Here is a 19088-nt window from a genome sequence, read left to right on the forward strand (position 1 = left end):
ACGTATTACCCAAACTTTCACTTCTCTTATTTAAATTAAAAAAAACACTGGGGAAAAAACTAGCAACATCTGCAAAGTATCCATGAACTAGCAAGAAAATAAGTAATACTTCAGCCAAAAACAAGGTAAAAGTGGAAATCCAGAAACATAAAGGACATCTTTCACTCTGAAAATTTACCAGATCAGTAAGGTCTTGACCATCAGCTGCCAAAGCCTCAATAGGGTTTAGGAAACAAGTCCCAGACCCTCCCAAGGAGGATCATATATTGGGAGACCTATTGACAAAGCAAGGATCCCAAAGGCCCTCACTCTCAGTATAAGGATAAAATGTAAATCATAAACACCACTCCAAAGCACTTAAGGGAAAATTGCCTTCAAACATTGAATAGAGAGGGGAAAAGATAAGACATTCCTCTTCAGAAATCATGTATTATTGTTTAGTCACTCAGTTGTATTCAACCCTTTTGTGACCCCATGGATCTTAGCCCCCCAGACTTCTCTGTCCATGGGATTTTCCAGGCAAGAATACTGAAGTGGATTGCCATTTCCTTTTCCAGAGGATCTTCCTGATCCGGGGACCTAACCCACATCTCCTTCATTGCAGGCAGGTTCATTTCCACTGAACCACTGGGAAAGACTTTTCTTCATGTATCAGTTCAGTTCAGTCGCTCAGTCATGTCCGACTCTGCAGTCCCATGAATCGCAGCACGCCAGGCCTCCCTGTCCATCACCAACTCCCGGAGTTCACTCAAACTCATGTCCATCGAGTCAGTGATGCCATCCAGCCATCTCATCCTCTGTTGTCCCCTTCTCCTCCTGCCCCCAATCCCTCCCAGCATCAGAGTCTTTTCCAATGAGTCAACTCTTCTCATGAGGTGGCCAAAGTACTGGAGTTTCAGCTTTAGCATCATTCCTTCCAAAGAAATCCCAGGGCTGATCTCCTTTAGAATGGACTGGCTGGATCTCCTTGCAGTCCAAGAGACTCTCAAGAGTCTTCTCCAACACCACAGTTCAAAAGCATCAATTCTTTGGTGCTCAGCCTTCTTCACAGTCCAAATCTCACATCCATACATGACTACTGGAAAAACCATAGCCTTGGCTAAACGGACCTTAGTCAGCAAAGTAATGTCTCTGCTTTTGAATATACTATCTAGGTTGGTCATAACTTTTCTTTCAAGAAGTAAGCGTCTTTTAATTTCATGGCTGAAATCACCATCTGCAGTGATTTTGAAGCCCCCAAAAATAAAGTCTGACACTGTTTCCACTGTTTCCCCATCTATTTCCCATGAAGTGATGGGACTGGATACCATGATCTTCATCTTCATGTATAATTGAACCCAAATTTATACTAACTGAATGGTCTAAAGGACCTCAGATTAGGAGTTTATTCTTAGTGCTCTCAAGTATGAGACAGAAACAAATGCAAATTCACTTTGAAAAAGCTGTAGACATTTCATCCTAGAAAAATGATTAGAGAAGGAAATGGCAACCCACTCCAGCATTCTTGCCTGGAGAATCCCAGGGACAGGGGAGCCTGGTGGGCTGCCGTCTATGGGGTCACAGAGCAGCCTTCAATTAAACAAACACACACAAGAAACGATGAGCAAAAGCCAAAAGAATAAAACAGCAGAATCAGATCCTCAATGACTTCAAATACCAGAATCATGAGAACCACAATGTGAAATAGTATGTTGAATATATTTCAATAAATAGAAGAGAGTTTGGATATTGTGATTAAACAGCAAGCAGATTTTAAAAAGAATAAAACAGAACTTCTGCAGGTGAGAAATACCATAATTGAAATTAAAAATTCAATAAAAGGTTCAATAGCAAATAAGTCATGGCCACTGAAACAATGATTTGGAAAACAAAACTGAAGAAATTATCAAAATTAACCCTAAAGAGAAAAGATATAGGAAATATGAAAAACAGATTAAGATACATAGAAAATAGAATGAGAAATCAATTTTTTTTAATTGAAAGAAAAGATCCTAGCACTTCCTGTCATTTAGATATTGGGCAAGATAAAAATACATTCAGCCATTCAAGGTCTCAGAAGAACGGTTACATTAAGACTCATATTGAAGAAGTGTTTGGGATGAAGTACTTTAAAAAGAAGGAAAATCCAAGAGATGCTGTATGAGATATATGAACTAAATATATTTAAATATCTTACTGAAGAAAAAAACTGTATTCTACTAAGGACTTTAAAGAGCACACAAATCCTTGATTCAGGACAAATTTTAGAAGGAATTTTTAATTTGTAACAGACCACTATACACAAATTTTAACATACAGGAGAAAACATTAGGTCACATTGATTGACTTCAGAATAAGCAAATATTATAAATTTTAAATATAAGACAAAATTATAGTAACATAGATAGGTGAATAAAGTATCTTGTTGGAGTTATTATTTGAAAATAGTTAAATTTGAAGTAGAGAAAAAGAAATATACATATATATATATACACACACACACATAATAATCCATAATTAAATTTCTAGATATTACCAAAATGATGAGATCAGGGTAGAGAAAGTTAGGGGGAGAGTTTTAAAAGCATAAGCATATGTATACTTCTCATCTTGTTGGGGGAAGATAGAGATGTCTACTTTTCTAAGAAAAAGTATTAAAAAGAAATGTGGGAAAAGTGGAACAAATTGAAATCATCACCAAAACAAGAGTGAAGGATCGATATGTCAGTAACTACTCTAAGTGAAAATGGATTCAACTGACATTTCAAAGCAAGAAATTGTCAGATTGGAGTATGAGTGTGTTGGAGGAGAGGGCAGTGCTGTTTAGAAGAGACACATCTTATCTCCATACCAGAAAGCATAGCTGGTTCTCTCTACTCCTTATGCTGCACACATAGGTCTCTTCACCTTCCTGTACCTCAGTTTTCCGTAATATGAAAAATGGTGCATCAGCTAAATCTTTTTGTCTATGAGTAACAGAACCCCATCTCAAAGAGGATTGAACAATGAGGCTGTTTACAATCACTCACTAAAGTCCAAAGATAGGGGATGCTTCAGTGTATCTGTTTTGTCCTCAGGCTAGCTGCTTGCTGTCTCTCTCTTTTATTTTCTGTGTATTTTCCTTTTTTCTTTAAAATATTTATTGGAGTACAGTTGCTTTACTGGAGCATAGTTCCTGGAGGAGGAAATGGCAACCCACTCCAGTATTCTTGCCTGGACAATCCCATGGACAGTGGAGCCTGGCAGTTTGCAGTCCATGGGGTCACAGAGAGTCGGACACGACTGAGCTCTGCCCACATAGTTGCTTTACAATGTTGTGTTAGTTTCTACTGTAAAGCAAAGTGAATCAGCTACACGCATACATATATCCTTTCTTTTGGGGATTCCCATTTACATCACCATGGAGCACTGAGTGGGGTTGCCTGTGCTATACAGTAGGTTTCCATTAGTTATCTGTTTTATTGTTGTTATTCAGTTGTATCAGTCTTTGCGACTCCATGGACTGCAGCACACCAGGCTTCCCTGTCCTTCACTATCTCCTGGAGTTGGCTCAAACTCAGATCCATTAAGTCAATGATGCCATCCAACCGTCATTCCCCCATTTTCCTCCTGCCCTCAATAATTCCCAACATCGGGATCTTTTCCAATGAGTCAGCTCTTCGCATCAGGTGGCCAAAGTATTGGAGCTTCAACTTCAGCATCAATCCTTGCAATGAATATTCAGAATTGATTTCCTTTAGGATTGACTGGTTTGATCTGCTCGCTGCCTGAGGAGCTTCTCTAGGCAAGAATACTAGAGTGGGTTGTCATCTATTTTATGTATAGTATCAATAGTGTCTTTATGTCAATCCCAATCTCCCAATTAGGCTAGCTCCTCTTCTGACCTCAAGACAATCCCTACACTTCTATGCAACCCATCCGGATGCAAACATGCACAGCAGCAAGAGGCCTGTCTCCTTCAGGGGTCTCATTTAAAGAATAAAGAGATCTTGCTCAGAATCCTCCTAGCAGCTTTGTCACCACGTTTCACTGACTAGGATTTTATCTCTTCTTCATGTCTAAACAATTCCTGTTAAGGATAATGTAAAGCAATGACCTACTAGGCTTACCCTCATTACTGAGGGATGGGACACGGAAGGATCTCAGTCACATGAAGGAGGTAAACATGTTAAAGAAGTGACATTCTACCAACAAGGAAAAAAAGGAGAGAAATAGTTGTTACATAGGCAACCAAGGATGTCTGTTATCAGTGGGGACAGGAATACCTTCCAACAGGGTTGATGTAAGAATAACATTTGAAAGTTCTTAGAAAATATCTGGCCTAAAGAAGACATTTCATGAAAATTATTCTTCCTCCTGTTTTCCCTTTCTTTCTCTCTTTCCCTCCAGTTACAGTCTGGGCTTCTTTTTCTCTCCTTCACTTATTAGTTTAAGGGATTACAACTACAGCAGCCTGGGGAGTCCCAGAGTGTTTACACCACCCCTGCGCTGACAGACTGTAAATCACCCCCAAAAGCCACAGGCTAATGTTTGACTACTTTCTGGCCAGTGCAGCTGGGACAGCATTGAAACAGCACAGATCTAATTAGCAGCAGCCTGGTCCTCCCAAGCATTCTTTATACCGCTGTCCTATTGTTCATCTTGTAGAGTCAGTTTAGATGCAGGTTTTGGTAACTGCAGCTTCTCTGTGTTTAGTCATCGTCATAATTTACACTTAAATATTTTGTAGGTTTGTTGTACAATTAAAGTGACTACATTTGCATTTAACTCAGAGTTTCAGATTAGAGCCCCATGATTCATAAGCACACATAATTTTGTAGAGACAATGGCACAGTTTGAATATAATGATTCAAACACTAATTGAATGGAACTACAGCAATGTAAAGAATCTTATTATCTCCTTTTATCTGGAGTGTGCTGCATGCTCAGTTTCTTCAGTCATGTCCAACTCTTTGCAACCCTATGGACTGTAGCCCGCCAGGCTCCTCTGTCCATGGGATTCCCCAGACAAGAATACTGGAGTGGGTTGCCATGCCCTTCTCCAGGAGATCTTCCTAACCCAGGGACTGAACCCACGTCTCTTATGCCTCCTGCATTGGCAGGCAAGTTCTTTACTACTATCACCATCTGGGAATTTTTACCTGGTGCACGTCTGCAAATATATTTAGGTTTGGGATGTTAGTTTTACTAACATAATATTAACAAATAGTAGTTATGACTTGTTGGAAACTTGCCAGAAGCCACTTTTCTATGTGTTTTACATTTATTAATTTAATTTAGTGCTTTTATTTAATTGAAATGAAGAAACTGAAACACCAGTTATAAGTAGCTTATTCAAGACTAGAAGGTTATAGCCAGAATTCAAACCCAAGCAGTCTTACTCCAAAGCCTACTCTCTTAACCATAATCTAATTGTTGAAAAAGGCTTGAGTTAGGTTTGCTTATTATATGTATAATGAAATATTACTCAGTCATAAAGAAGGATGAAATTCTGCCATTTACAGTGATGTGGACAGACCTAGAGAATATTATGCTTAGTGAAAATAAGTCAGACAAAGACAAATACTATTATCACCTATATGTGGAATCTTAGAAGATAATACAAATAAGCTTATATGCAAAATAAATAGACTCACAGACATAAAAAACAGACTTATGTTTACTAAATGGGAAGGGAGGGGAGGGGACAAGTTAGGGGTATGGGATTAACAGATACAAACCACTATATATAAAATAGATCAGCAATTAGGATTTACTATGTAGTTAGTTACTCAGTCATGTCTGATTCTTTTGCGACTCTGTGGACTATAGACCTCCAGGCTCCTCTATCCATAGGGATTCTCCAAGCAAGAATACTGGAGTGGATTTCCACTTCCTTCTCCAGAGGATATTCCTGACCCAGGGATCAAACCCAGGTTTCCTGCATTGCAGGTGGATTCTTTACCACTGAGCCACCAGGAAAGCCCTGGGAATTATACTTGATATGCTATAATAACCTATAATGGAATATAATCTACAAAAACACCTGAGCCACTATTCCATACATCTGAAACTAACACAATGTTGTAAATCAACTATACTTCAATTTTTTTTAAAAATTAAGTCCATTCCTTTATAACTTAAAACAAAACAACCCATGGTAGTCTGAAAATCTTACAGACCAATTTCGCATGAAAACATTTACAAGGTGATTTGAACTTTTGGGAGAAAGTGTAGACAAATTACAAATATTACTAAAAAATGTGTTTTCCCCTCCAGATCAAGAGAAATTATACATTTTACTAAAGCATCACTGAACTATTTCAGAGTTCAAATCAAATTATGTGGGGGTAGAGATTGTCTGCAGAAGGGAGTGGAAAACCACTTCAGTATTCCTGCCTTGAGAACCCCATGAACAGTATGAAAAGGCAAAAAGATAGGACACTGAAAGATGAACTCCTCAGGTCAGTAGGTGCCAAATATGCTACTAGAGATCACTGGAGAAATAACTCCAGAAAGAATGAAGAGACGGATCCAAACCAAACACAACACAAAGTTGTGGATGTGACTGGTGATGGAAGTAAAGTCTGATGCTGTAAAGAACAACATTGCATAGGAACCTGGAATGTTAGGTCCATGAATCAAGGCAAATTGGAAGTGATCAAACAGGAGATGGCAAGAGTGAACGTCAACATTTGAGTTTAGGAATCAGCAAACTAAAATGGACTGGAATAGGTTAGTTTAACTCAGATGACCATATATCTACTACTGTGGGCAAGAATCCCTTAGAAGAAATGGAGTAGCCATCATAGTCAACAAAACAGTCCAAAATGCAGTACTTGGATGCATCTCAAAAATGACAGAATGATCTCTGTTTGTTTCCAAGGAAACCATTCAATATCTCTGTAATCCAAGTCTATGCCCCCACAAGTAATACTGAAGAAGCTGAAGCTGAATGCTTCTACGAAGACCTACAAGACCTTCTAGAATTAATACCCAAAAACGATGCCCTTTTCATTATAGGGGACTAAAATCCAAAAGTAGGAAGTTAAGAAACACCTAGAGGAACAGGCAAATTTGGCCTTGGAATACAGAATGAACCAGGGCAAAGGCTAATAGAGTTCTGCCAAGAGAATGCACTGGGCATAGCAAACACCCTCTTCCAACAACACAAGAGAAGACTCTACACATGGACATCACCAGATGGTCAACCTGAAATCAGATTGATTATATTCTTTGCAGTCAAAGGTGAAGAAGCTCTATACAGTCAGCAGAAACAAGACCAGGAGCTGACTGTGGCTCAGATCATGAACTCCTTATTGCCAAATTCAGACTGAAATTGAGGAAAGTAGGGAAAACTACTAGACCATTCAGGAATGACCTAAATCAAATCCCTAATGATTATACAGTGGAAGTGAGAAGTAGATTTAAAGGATTAGATCTGATAGACAGAGTGCCTGATGAACTATGAACAGAGGTTCATGACATTGTACAGGAGACAGGAAGCAAGACCATCCCCATGGAAAAGAAATGAAAAAAAGCAAAATGGCTGTCTGAGGAAGCCTTACAAATGGCTGTGAAAAGAAGAGAAGCGAAAAGCAAAGGAGAAAAGGAAAGATATACTCATTTGAATGCATAGTTTCAATGAATAGCAAGGAGAGATAAGAAAGCCTTCCTCAGTGATCAATGCAAAGAAATAGAGGAAAACAACAGAATGGGAAAGACTAGAGATCTCTTCAAGAAAATTAGGATACCAAGGGAACATTGCATGCAAAGATAGGCTTGATAAAGGACAGAAATGGTATGGACCTAACAGAAGCAGAAGATGTTAAGAGGTGGCAAGAATACACAGAAGAACTGTACAAAAAAGATCTTCACGACCCAGATAATCACAATGGTGTGATCACTCACCTAGAGCCAGACATCCTGGAATGTGAAGTCATGTGGGCCTTAGGAAGCATCACTACCAACAAGGCTAGTGGAGGTGATGGAATTTCAGTTGAGCTATTTCAAATCCTGAAAGATAATGCTGTGAAAGTGCTGCACTCAATATGCTAGCAAGTTTGGAAAACTCAGCAGTGGCCATGGGACTAGAAAAGGTCAGTTTTCATTCCAATCCCAAAGAAAGGCAATACCAAAGAATGCTCAAACTACTGCACAATTGCACTCATCTCACATGCTAGTAAAGTAATGCTCAAAATTCTCCAAGCCAGGCTTCAACAACACATGAACCGTGAACTTCCGGATGTTCAACCTGGTTTAAGAAAAGGCAGAGGGCTCTTTCAGCCATCCTGGACCCTGTGAAGGCCTGCTGGGAACAGGACTTCTAAAACGACAAATATGTCTAGAAGGCTATGGTCCAAGGCCATTTTTGCTGGCTATAAACGGGGCCTACGGAACCAAAGGAAATACACTGCTCTCCTGAAAATTGAAGTTGTATATGCTCGAGATGAAACTGAATTCTATTTAGGCAAGAGATGTGCTTATGTGTACAAAGCAAACAACAACACAGTAACTCCTGGTAGAAAACCTAACAAAACCAGAGTAATCTTGGGAAAGATCACTCGAGCTCATGGAAACAATGGCATGGTTCGTGCCAAATTCCGAAGCAACCTTCCTGCTAAGGCCATTGGACACAGAATTCGTGTGATGCTGTACCCTTCGAGAATTTAAACTTCTTGAAAATAAATAAAAGTGTGGGGGAAAAAAAGAAAAGGTAGATGAACCAAAGATCAAATTGCCATCATCCTCTGGATCATCAGATAAGCAAGAGAGTTCCAGAAAAACATCTATTTCTGCTCTATTGACTATGCCAAAGCCTTTGACTGTGTGGATCACAATAAACTGTGGAAAATTCTGAAAGAGATGGGAATACCAGACCACCTGACCTGGCTCTTGAGAAATCTGTATGCAGGTCAGGAAGCAACAGTTAGAACTGGACATGGAACAACAGACTACTTCCAAATAGGAAAAGGAGTATGTCAAGGCTGTATTTTGTCACCCTGCTTATTTAACTTATATGCAGAATATATCATGGGAAATGCTGGGCTGGATGAAGCACAAGCTGGAATCAAGATTTCTGGGAGAAGTATCAATCAGCTTAGATGTACAGATGACACCACCCTTATGGCAGAAAGTGAAGAAGAAATAAAGAGCCTCTTGATGAAAGTGAAAGAGGAGAGCGAAAAAGTTGGCTTAAAGCTCAACATTCAGAAAACGAAGATCAAGGCATCTGGTCCCATCACTTCATGGCAAATAGATGGAGAAACAGTGGAAATAGTGTCAGACTTTATTTTTGGGGGCTCCAAAATCACTGCAGATGGTGACTGCAGCCATGAAATAAAAAGACACGTACTCCTTGGAAGAAAAGTTATGACCAACCTAGACAGCATATTAAAGAGCAGTGACATTACTTTGCCAACAAAGGTCTGTCTAGCCAAGGCTATGGTTTTTCCAGTAGTAATGTATGGATGTGAGTTGGACTATAAAGAAAGCTGAGTGCTGAAGAATTGATGTTTTTGAACTGTGGTGTTGGAGAATACTCTTGAGAGTCCCTTGGACTGCAAGGAGATCCAACCAGTCTATCCTAAAGTTAATCAGTCCTGAATGTTCATTGGAAGGACTGATGTTGAAGCAGAAACTCTGATCCTCTGGCCACCTGCTGCGAAGAACTGACTCATTGGAAAAGACCCTGATGCTGGGAAAGATTGAAGGGGAGAGGAGAAGGGGACGACAGAGGATGAGATGGTTGGATAGCATCACCGACTCAATGGGCATGAGTTTGAGTAAACTCTGGGAGTTGTTGATGGACAAGAAAGTCTGGCGTGCTGCAGTCCATGGGGTTGCAAACAGTCAGACATGACTGAGTGACTGAACGTAACTGAACTGAGAGATTGTCAGCTACACCCTGAACTTATCCCCCTTCCTTCACCTTAGCACTTAAAGCACCCCACCATTACATCATATTTAGTACTGCACATGGCCTCTAGATATTACAGTCCCTGTGTCTCTTGCAGCTAGATGTGGCCTTTTGATATTACCACTAGCATAATAAGAGCAGAAGGAATCCTCGCAACCTCTGGGATGCTTTCTTATAAGGAAAATGTTTGACCCCACTTCTTTCTCCCTTCCTTCTGACCAAAATGGGTTGACATGGATCAGATAAGCAAGATTCTAACATGAGGACCAGGGAAGCATCTCAGAGCAAAGATGTTAAGCAGTTTTGTGCTGTGGATCTCTTAGGCAGTCTGGTAAAACCTATGGAGTTCTTCTTAATGTTTATAAATGCATACATTAAAATATATAAAGGTTAAAATGGGAAATTTAGTAAAATGTACTTCTCAAAATATGTTTAGAAGCATTAATATAATATGTTTACTAACCCACTAAATAACAAGCTCTAAAGACACATCTGCCATTAGTAGTGATGTGGTATAATATTAAGATATTTGCAATAAATTATATGATATAAAATTAACTGTAATTACTATTGGTGGAAAAGTCATAGGTACTGAAAATATCCTTATTGGTTGTTGTCTACCTTCAAAAGTGAAAGGAATGCTGGAATACTAATACTAAATCTTATTTAGAGGTGACTGAAAGATAGCTTTTTCCATCCAAGTTCAACAGATTTCCTAAATTCTATACATGGCCTTCCAAGGTGGGGTTGTTGAAGAAATAAGACAAAGGCTGACCTTGTGGAACAGAGCCACCTATTTGCCATGGATTTCCAACCTACCTCCTGACTGTTACATAAAGACAGAGAAAAAAAAAAACTATTAAAGCTACTGTCAGACTTCCCTGGTGGGCTAGTGGTTAAGAATCCACCTGCCAATGCAAGGGACACAGGCTAGATCTCTGGTCTGGGAAGATTCCACATGCCTTGGGGCAACTAAGCCCATGCCCCACAACTACGGAGCCCACACACCCTAGAGCCCATGCTCCTCAACAAGAGAAGCCACCACACAGAGAAGCCACCACACCACGACTAGAGAGTAGCCTCCAATTAAACAACAAACAACAGCTCCAACTAGAGAAAACCTTCTTGCAGCAGCAAAGACCCAGTGCAGCCAAAAAGTAAACTAACTCATAAAAAATAAAGCTGCTGTATTTTAAAGTATCTGCTATAGCAGCTTAATCTGTACTCTAATATAGTGGAATATTACAGCCCTTCAGAAATTGTCCTTTATCTGAAGTCTATAAAAATCAGTTTTCGGCTACTCAGGAAATCAAGTTAAAAAAAAACAACTAAGAACAGATAGGGAGAAGGAGTGTCCAGTGTAACAGATCCCTCTTTATTTAGTCAGTTATGAATGACTAGTCACTCAGGTCAGGCATTCTTACTGGGACTACTCTTCGGTCATTACTACCAGCTTCCTAGGGTCTCCGAAAAATGCAACCTCAGTCATTTCAAGTCAGAGAAGTTTGGATGCCTCGTGTGTTTGATGTGGCTGGAACTACATCAAACAACAGCAATAAAGAACGCTTCTGAAGGATTTAGTCTAACTGCCTCTTAGTATTTCTGAACAAGGGCAGGGAAAAAAAGCTTCTTCCAGCCATTATTGTGACTGTTCACAAATTTTCCATTTACTGTACAAATTTTAATCTCAGCCCATTATATGAAACAAAATGAAAGCAGGAAACACTTGATCTGAACAACTCTTTGTCATTCTTCAGAAAAGGCTTATACAAAAGAACTGAAGAAACAAGTAAACAAAGTTTTAGTTGTTATTAAAAGACACCAGAAAACCAGTTGTGATAGGACTCTGAAAATTTTTTGATCACACTGGTTGGCAGACATTCTTCTCAAGTCCCAGGGGAAGAATTGGTTTTGTGCAAAAAGGTTAGAAAAGATTAAAGTCAGAGGCAACAGCAATGTAGAGTGTTTTGCAAACACAAAATATCATGAAGTCAAAGAACACAGATAGGAAAAAACAAAAACTTACAAAATAACTTCCTGTTGAAATAAGACTTTTTCTAGAAGACTATAAAAAGTTCTGTTTGCTTTAAGATAGATGCTAAAAACTGAGGAAATAGACTTAAGAAAATCATATTGATGGCAATAATAGCAACCTCTAATGTTGATCTGGTTTGTGTAAAATTGGTGTTATTCTTGTTTGTGTGTGCTCAGTCACTTAGCCATGCCTTACTCTTTGTGATCCCATGGACTGTAGCCTGCCAGGCTCCTCTGTCCATGAAATTTTCCAGGCAAGAATACTGGAGTGGGTTACCATTTCCTCCTCCAGGGGATGTATTACTTCTTCCTTAAATATTTGGGAAAATTCACCAGGAAAGTCATCTAGGCCTGAGATTTTCTTTGTGGGATTTTCTGTTTCTTTTTGCTAATTCTTGTTTTACAGGAGTTTGCTCACTTCATCTAAGTCACTGGATTTACTGGCATAACATAGGCTATGATACTCACTTGTTACCATTTTTGTGTCTACAGGGTCCCTAACAAGACTTCTATTTCACTCCTAATGGTAATAATTTGCCTTTTCGGTCTTTTGTTAAAGGTTTATCAATATTATCAATTGTTTCAATGAACCAACCTTTGGCCTTGTTTACTTTCTTTTTTTTATTTCATTGATTTCTGTGTTTTATTTTTTCCTTCTTTCTATTTACTTTATGTTTAATTTACATTTCTTTTAGTAGCTCTTGAAGGTGGAAGATGAGAGCACTGATTTTTAAACCTTCTTTATTTTGTAATGCAAGCCTTTACAAATATAAAATTATCTTTCAGATCAGTTCAGTCACTCAGCTGTGTCCAACTCTACGTCCCATGGACAGCAGCACGCCAGACCTCCCTGTCTGTCACCAAATCCCAGAGCTTACTCAAACTCATGTCCATCAAGTTGGTGATGCCATCCAACCATCTTATCCTCTGTTGGCCCTTTCTCCTCCTGCCTTCAATCTTTCCCAGCATCAGAGTCTTCTCCAATGAGTCAGTTCTTCACATCAGGTAGCCTAAGTATTGGAGCTTCAGCTTCAGCATCAGTCTTTCCAATAAATATTCAGGACTGATTTCCTTTAGGATGGACTGGTTGGATCTCTTTGCAGTCCAAGGAACTCTCAAGAGTCTCTTCCAATACCACAGTTCAAAAGCATCAATTCTTCAGCACATAGCTTTCTTTATAGTCCAACTCTCATACCCATACATGACTAATGGAAAAAACACAGCTTTGACTAGATGGACCTTTGTTGGTAAAGTAATGTCTCAGGTTTTTAAAATGCTGTCTAGGTTGCTCCAAGGAACACGTGTCTTTCAATTTCATAAATTCTGATATGTGTATTTGTTATAATTCAGTTCAAAATCTTTTATCTTTTTCCTTGTGACTCCTTCTTTGAAGCGTTTCTCATTTCTAAATATTTGGGGATTTTTCTTGATATCTTTTTGTTATTATTTTCTATTATATTCTAAGAGCATACTCTGTATAGGTTCTGTCTTTTGAGTTTATTCAGACTTCTTTCTATGATTTGGCGTGAGTTCTATCTTGGTAAATATTCTAAATGCACTGGAAGGAGTATTCTGGAGTTGTTTAATGTAGCGTTACGTAAATTTAAATTAAGTTAGAGAGAGTGGTTCAGATTTTCTATGTCCTTTCTCATTTTTTGTCTACTTAATCTACTAGTTACTGAGGAAGGAGTATGTTAAGATCTCCAACTATGCTTGTGATTGTCTATTTCTCACTTTATTTCTATTCATTCTTGCTTCATATATTTTGAGGTTCATATACATTTAGCATTATTGTCCCTTAGAGATTTTCCCTTTCATCATTATGAAATGTCTTTCTTTCATTTGGTAATGCTTCTTGCCTATACTATCTGATAATAATATAAATACCTGTCTTCAGGTACAGTGAGACTCTTGAGGATCCCTTGGACTACAAGGAGATCCAACCAGTCTATCCTAAAGGAGATCAGTCCTGGGTGTTCACTGGTAGGACTGATGTTGAAGCTGAAACTCCAATATTTTGGCCATCTGATGCGAAGAGCTGACTCATTTGAAAAGACATTGATGCTAGGAAAGATTGAGGGCAGGAGGAGAAGGGGACCACAGAGGATGAGATGGTTAGATGGCATCACTGACTCAAAGGACATGGGTTTGGGTGTACTCCAGGAGTTGGTGATGGACAGGGAGGCCTGGCATGCTGCGGTTCATGGGGTTGCAAAGAGCTGGACATGACTGAGCAACTGAACTGAACTGAGCCTCACTTTGATGGTGTTCAATCTAATGTTAAGCCCATCTAATGAGTGTTTGATTCAGATGCTATATTTTCCAGTTCTAGAAGTTCTATTTGTTTGTTTGTTTGTTTTAGAGTTTTCCATATCTCTTCTGAAACACCCAATCTTTTTAATCATTATCCATCTTTTCCTGCAGATTTTAAAAACATATGTGTATTAGTGTTTTAAAGTTCTATTAATGCCCGTAACTGAGTAATCTATGGGTCTGTTTCTATTGACTAATTTTTCTTTTGACTATATATTCCATTTTCCTGTTTCTTAGTGTGCTTCATAATTCTTCTGTTATATTCCAAATAATGTATAGAAAAGAACAGTGGTGACCAAAGTATAATATTTAGTTTTGTTTTACTTCATTTTATTTTCTAGCAAATACAAGCCCTTTTATCTATCTGGAAGTTAGGATGAGGAGCTTATCATTAGTATTTCTTTCAGAGAGTCAAGTTGAGCTATATCTGCGATACAGCTTTTAATCGATTGAAATCACTTATGACTAGTCCAACCCTCAACCACTTGAATCATAACTTTTTATGTTTTCAGTAGCTGAGCTGCAAGAATATTTGCTGCTGTTTCATATACTTTTGCAATATTTTGAATCTTTGGATTCACCTCCAGGCGGGGATCCAGAATGCAAACACCACAGGAATGCACAGACCTAAGCAATTTCTTTCTGCTCACCAGCCCTTTCTCCACTGTTATTATCTTTGCAAAACTCATGGTTGGGGAGGGTCTTCAAAAGAGCAGACAGAACTACTGATCCCAGTAATCTGTCCCAGCATTTGGGGCTTTTCAGACTTTAATTTATCCTGATGGCCCCAAAAGATTGGAAAATCAGATTTGTTAAGGACAACAAAGAGTATATAATAAGCTAAGAGAAGGTTGAAGGACTAGTAGATTTCAAGTAAACTGAAGTCTTCCCTGGTGGCACAGTGGTAAAGAGTCCGTCTGCAATAGAGGAGACACAGGCTCAGTCCCTGGGCCAGGAAGGTCCCGCATGCCTCAGGGCAACTAAGCCTGTGTGCTACAACTGCTGAAGCCCACACAACCTACAGACTATTCTACGCAACAAGAGAAGCTGCTGCAAAGAGAGGCTGGTGCACCACAACTAGAGAGTAGCCCCATTCGCCAGAGCTAGAGAAAAGCCTGCGTGGCAATGAAGACCCAGCACAGTCAAAACTAAATAAATATTCTTTAAAAAGTGCAAAATCTCAAGGCACAAAATAAAGTAAATTAAGAAGCTTGGCTAGATGATATTACTTTAAGCATGAACAAAATATATTTATTGATTTTTTATTTAAAAAAAGTCCTCTTGGCCTACCAAACCTATCTCCACCCTGCCATGGGGAATAATTCTGCCCACAGCTTCCCATGAGTCTGCATAGCCCTTTTCTCTCTGTAATATTCTAACCTGGTTTAATAGTTAACTTATAGATGGCACTAATCTACTTTTTTCATCTAGAAAAAACAATTAGTGTAAAGTCCACCCCGTTTCCTGAAATTTCCCTCCAATTAAGATTCTGGTGATAAACTCCAATAAAAAGCTTTGGTATAGTAATTAGTGATTTTGATACAAAAATAATGTTGTCTTGTCTTTACAGCCACCAACACTCTTCCAAAGGTATATTAGTCTGCTGCTGCTGCTGCTAAGTCACATCAGTCGTGTCCAACTCTGTGCGACCCCATAGGCAGCAGTCCACCAGGCTCCCCCATCCCTGGGATTCTCCAGGAAAGAACACTGGAGTGGGCTGCCATTTCCTTCTCCAATGCATGAAAGTGAAAAGTGAAAGTGCAGTCGCTCAGTCATGTCCCACCCTCAGTGACCCCATGGACTATAGCCTTCCAGGCTCCTCCGTCCATGGGATTTTCCAGGCAAGAGTACTGGAGTGGGCTGCCGTTGCCTTCTCCATATTAGTCTGCTAGGGCTGCCATAATAAAATACCATAGATGGTGGTTTAAACAAAACAAAGTTATTTTCTCTTAGTTGTAGAAGCCAGATGTCCGAGATCTAGGTTCCAGTTGATACAGTTTCCAGTGAGGACTTCTTCCTGGCTTGTAGACGGTCATCTTCTCACTATGTCTCACATGGTTTTTCCTCCATAGGTTTACAGGAAGACAGAGTTTATAAAGCTTTAAAAGAGGCACTAGATAACTTGCTAGAACACTAATCCTACTGAATCAGGACCCTCCCTTATGACCTCATTCAACCTTAATTACTTCCTTAAAGGTCCCATTACCAAATTCAACCACACTGATGTTTAGAGATTCAACACATAAATTTGGGCAGGGGGGGCACAAACGTTTAGTCTAAAACAAAAGGTATTTGGATATTACATTGTTTGATTCTTGATGTAATACTTTTCCCATCTTTCTTCTGTAATCTTTCTTTCTCTCTTTCATACAAACATCCATACTTACATGCCCATTCACACAGTGTTTTATGGAAAATCTCTATCGTTAAGATAACCAAAGCTTAAAAGTAGAGGCTAACCACATGATAATATGTGAAATGGCAAGACATGGTTTGTGGCATACACTTTCATCTCAGGAAACATAGATTTATGCTGTTATAGAAATGACTTGTGGTTCAATTACTATAAAACAGAATTGTTACAGAAAGCTTTTGTTTTCACCCTAAAATACTCCGTGGGTCAGTTCAGTCCAGGGAAAACAAAATTATAAGCCCTTTTCTCCACTCTGCTCCTGAAAGATATAGTCTCATCAAATATCTCAGGAACATCTTCCATATTAATTCTAACCTATTTTAACAAAGCGGTATTTTTATAAAAACCCCAGGAAAAGTGGAGAAATAAAATTCTGTCTTCAGTGTTGCTTTTCTATCGTGTAACTGCCCCCTACTCTTACAAGGTAAGGGTCTAGAAAGAGAGTATAATATATGGCTAAGAGTGCTGGCTTTGGAAACAGATATGGATTCCATTAATAAGTCTCATCACTTACTAAGTGACCTTTAGTAACAACGTAGGTAGACCTTTAGATAAGGTAGCTAAGCGAGCAATAATTATATGTCAGACACTTTAATAGGCACTGAAAATACCAAAAAAAAAAAAAAGGTGTGAAATCCCTGCCATCCCAGGGCTCAAAATAGGAATACTAACACATATTTCAGGAGATTCTTTTAAAGGATTACATAAGTCCTTCTTAGTTACAACTGCATACTAAACCCCCCAGGGAGCTTTAAAAAAATACTGCTGCTGTGTAGCTACTTACCTCTCAGGACCAGTTACTTCAAAATCTCTTCAATAAGACCTAGACAATGGTTATTTCTTTAAAATGGTTATTTCTTTAAAACTGCCCAGGGAATTCTAATGTGCAGCCAGAGTAGGAAACAATCGAATTACATAAAGCCATGGCAAGACTAAGAAGTCAATAAATTGTATTAATAGGATAACCTTTGTAAGCTCATGGTACTATAGGAGGTAGACAAACTCAAAGTAACAGCATCTAACAGGAAAATAAAACTGAAACAAATACAAATCTTTTACTGAGTCAAAAATACCAAAGAAGAAAGACAGAGAGATAGGAGATGAGATCAAAAGTTCCAGGATATGACCAACTAATATTTGACAAGGGAGCCAAGAATGCTCAGTGGAGAAGAAGCAGTCTCTTCAATAAATGACACTGGGGAAAATATGATATTCATGTGCAAAAGAATGAGACGGGACCCCTGGCTTATGCCACTCACGAAAATTAACTCAAAATGGATTAAAGACTTACATGTAACACCCCGAAACCACAAAATTCCTAGAGGAAAGCATAGGGTAAAATCTCCATGACGCTGGTCTCAGCAATGATTTTCTTTGGAGTTGACACCTAAAGCACAAGTAATAAAATAAACAATAAACTGAAGAGACTACATCAAATTAAAAAGCTTCCACAGAGCAAAAGAAACAGTCAACAAAATGAAACGGCAATGTACAGAATGAGAGAAAATATTTGCAAACCACAGTTCTTATAACAGGTTAATAGCCAAAATATATATGAATCCATATGCCCCAGTAGAAAAACCAGTTTAAAAATTGGCAGTGGACCTGAATAGACATTTTCTCAAAGAAGATATTCGAACAACAAACAAGAACATGAAAAGATGCTAAGCAACACAGATCATCAGAGAAATGCAAATTAATTCACAGGACATCACCTCATACCTGTTAGAATGACTATCATCAAAAAGACAGGAGATAATAAGTGTTGGTGAGGATGTAGAAAAATGGGAATTCTTGTACACTGTTGGGAGAAATATAAATTGGTGCTCTACCATGGAAATCAGTATAGAAGTGCTCAAATAATTAAAAACAGATTTACCATATAATACAGCAACTACATTTCTGGGTATATATCTAAAATAAATGAAATCACTATCACAAAGATATATCTGTACCTCCAGGGTCGCTGCACTGATATTTATGATAGCCAAGACACGGAAACAATCTGTGTCCAAGAACAGATGGATGGATAGAGAAGATGTGGCATAAACACACACACACACACACACACACACTATGGAATATTATTCGCCCACAAAAAGAAGGAAGTCCAGCCATTTGCAACATGGATTTGCACTGGATTTCCCTCATAGGTCAGTTGGTAAGGAATCTGCCTGCAATGCAGGAGACCCCAGTTCGCTTCCTGGGTTGGGAAGATTCCCTGGAGAAGGGATAGGCTACCCACTCCAGTATTCTTGGGCTTCCCTTGGGCTTAGCTGGTAAAGAATCCGCATGCAGTGTGGGAGACCTGGGTTCGATCCCTGGGTTGGGAAGATCCCCTGGAGAAGGGAAAGGCTACCCACTCCAGTATTCTGGCCTGGAGAATTCCATGGATTGTATAGTCCATGGGGTTGCAAAAAGTCGGACAGGACTGAGCTACTTTCATTTGAT

At 39.0% G+C, this 19088-nt stretch overlaps 1 pseudogene; it reads left to right on the forward strand.

Moving 5' to 3' along the window:
* The first annotated feature begins 8298 nt into the window (after window positions 1-8298).
* LOC138077716 (large ribosomal subunit protein eL33 pseudogene) lies at window positions 8299-8631 on the forward strand (annotated as a pseudogene).
* The last annotated feature ends 10457 nt before the right edge of the window (window positions 8632-19088 follow it).

Source organism: Capricornis sumatraensis, chromosome 4 (assembly GCF_032405125.1).
Source record: "Capricornis sumatraensis isolate serow.1 chromosome 4, serow.2, whole genome shotgun sequence".
Taxonomy (NCBI): Eukaryota; Metazoa; Chordata; class Mammalia; order Artiodactyla; family Bovidae; genus Capricornis; species Capricornis sumatraensis.